The sequence below is a fragment of the Silene latifolia genome, unplaced genomic scaffold, assembly GCF_048544455.1.
Source record: "Silene latifolia isolate original U9 population unplaced genomic scaffold, ASM4854445v1 scaffold_340, whole genome shotgun sequence".
Lineage (NCBI taxonomy): Eukaryota > Viridiplantae > Streptophyta > Magnoliopsida > Caryophyllales > Caryophyllaceae > Silene > Silene latifolia.
In genome coordinates, this window is record NW_027413271.1 from 68,378 (window position 1) to 71,343 (window position 2,966).

The following is a 2,966-nucleotide window of genomic DNA, read 5'->3' on the forward strand; positions in this document are numbered from 1 at the left end:
TCAGAATAATAATACAATAATAGAACAATAACACGGGAAAAAAAAGAGTAAAAAAAAAATCAAAGTAGTAAAAAAAATGAAAGTGACACCGGAATAACATCACAATAACAGCAGAATAACAGTACAATAACAGCCCAATAACACGTGGTAAAAAAAAATAAAAATAAAAAATCAAAGCCGTAAAAAAATCAAAGTGGCACGGGAATAACATCACAATAACACCAGAATAACAGTACAATAACATGCAATAAAAATAAGAGTAAAAAATCAAAGTAGTAAAAACTCAAAGTGACATTTAATAACATCACAATAATAAGACAGAATAACAAGACAATAACAAAGACAATAACACGTGGTAAAAAAAAAATCAAAGTCGTAAAAAAAATCAAAGTGGCACCGGAATAACATCACAATAACACTAGAATAACAGCACAATAACATGCGGTAAAAATAAGAGTAAAAATCAAAGTAGTAAAAAATCAAAGTAGTAAAAAAATCAAAGTGACACCGGAATAACATCACAATAACAGTAGAATAACAGCACAATAACAAGTGGTTAAAAAAAATCAAAGTCGGGAAAAAAAATCAAAGTAATAGCAGAATAACATCACAATAACAGCGGAATAACAATAACAGCACAATAACACGTGGTAAAAAAAAATCAAAGTCGTTCAAAAAATCAAAGCAAAAAAAAGCAAAATAACAGCATAATAACACGAGGTAAAAAAAGAGAAAAAAAATTAAAGTAAAAAAAAAATCTGGTACAAAAAGAAAAAGAAAAAAATGTAACATAATGAGAAAATTAGAGAAAAACATAAGAAAAAAAAATCAAAGTCGTAAAAAAAAATATAATACCAGCATAATAACACGAGTTAAAAAAAAAGTAAAAAAAAAAAAAAGAGTAACACAAGGAAAAAGAGAAAATTAAATAAATGACAATGGTTATATATGACAGGTAAGATTAGATCTTGGTCACTCATCTCTAATATAATCTAGTGGCTGAGATTTCAAAGCCCAAAACTCACAACTCACCATAAGGAACCAAACTCACAAGATCCTATATATATAAATATATATATATATATATATATATATATATATATATATATATATATATATATATATATATATATATATATATAGGAAGGATCAACTAAGACCACTTATATATTTGAGTCCATAAGTCCTTCTAAGGGCCATTGGATCAAGGCAATGGAAGGCTAGGATTTGATGTCAATATGTAGCTACAAATTAATCCCTCCACCTTTTCTCTAATTAACTCATCAATTCAATAAAACAATCTCACTAATCATTCATCATCTCATTATCACAATTCCTCCTCCTCTCTCTACATCTCACTTTTCTCTCTTCTCTAAAAAAAACCCAAAAATCCCAAAAAACCAAAACCCAAATAAATCACTCACTCCTCTCATCTTCATTCACCACCACCCACCACCACCCCACCCGACACCAACTAACCACCCACCACCCTCCGCCGCCACCCCACCCGCCTTTTTTTTTTTTTTTTTTTTTTTTTTTTTTTTCACCTTGTTTTTTTTTTTTTTTTCGTTTTGTGTTAATTTGTATGTTTTGAGTTGTTTTTTCGATTCATTATTTTTTTTGTCTTTTATTTTAGTTTAGTTGTCTTTTATTTTGTTAGTTCTCATTTTTTATTCATTTTCTTAAATCTCTTCTTGTTATACGTTTGTTTAAGATTTCGGGTTTTAAATCTCGTTTTTTTTTGTGAGATACTTTTTTTTTTCATCTAAGACAAAAATGGACTAAAGTTATACAAAAATGAACCAAAGTTATACAAAAATAGACCAAAGTTATACAAAAAAAGACTAAAGTTATACAAAAATTGGACTAAAGTTATACAAAAAATTGGACTAAAGTTATACAAAAATGAACCAAAGTTATACAAAAATGAACCAAAGTTATACAAAAATGAACCAAAGTTATACAAAAATGGACCAAAGTTATACAAAAATGGACTAAAGTTATACAAATATGGATTAAAGTTATACAAATATGGACTAAAGTTATACAAATAAGGACTAAAGTTATACAAAAATGGACCAAAGTTATACTAAAATGAACCAAAGTTATACAAAAATGGACTAAAGTTATACAAACATGAACCAAAGTTATACAAAAATAGACCAAAGTTATACAAAAATTGGACTAAAGTTATACAAAAAATTGGACTAAAGTTATACAAAAATGAACCAAAGTTATACAAAGTCATTTTTGTATAACTTTGGTTCATTTTTGTATAACTTTGGTTCATTTTTGTATAACTTTAGTCCAATTTTTTGTATAACTTTAGTCCATTTTTTGTATAACTTTGGTTCATTTTTGTATAACTTTGGTTCATTTTTGTATAACTTTGGTTCATTTTTGTATAACTTTAGGCCAATTTTTTGTATAACTTTAGTCCATTTTTTGTATAACTTTAGTCCAATTTTTTGTACAACTTTAGTCCAATTTTTGTATAACTTTGATTCATTTTTGTATAACTTTGGTTCATTTTTGTATAACTTTAGTCCAATTTTTTGTATAACTTTAGTCCAATTTTTGTATAACTTTCGTCTTTTTTTGTATAACTTTGGTCTATTTTTGTATAACTTTGGTTCATTTTTGTATAACTTTAGTCCATTTTTGTATAACTTTGGTTCATTTTTGTATAACTTTGGTTCATTTTTGTATAACTTTAGTCCAATTTTTTGTATAACTTTAGTCCATTTTTTGTATAACTTTGGTTCATTTTTGTATAACTTTGGTCTATTTTTGTATAACTTTGGTTCATTTTTGTATAACTTTGGTTCATTTTTGTATAACTTTAGTCCAATTTTTTGTATAACTTTAGTCCATTTTTTGTATAACTTTAGTCCAATTTTTTGTATAACTTTAGTCCAATTTTTGTATAACTTTTGTATAACTTTGATTCATTTTTGTATAATTTT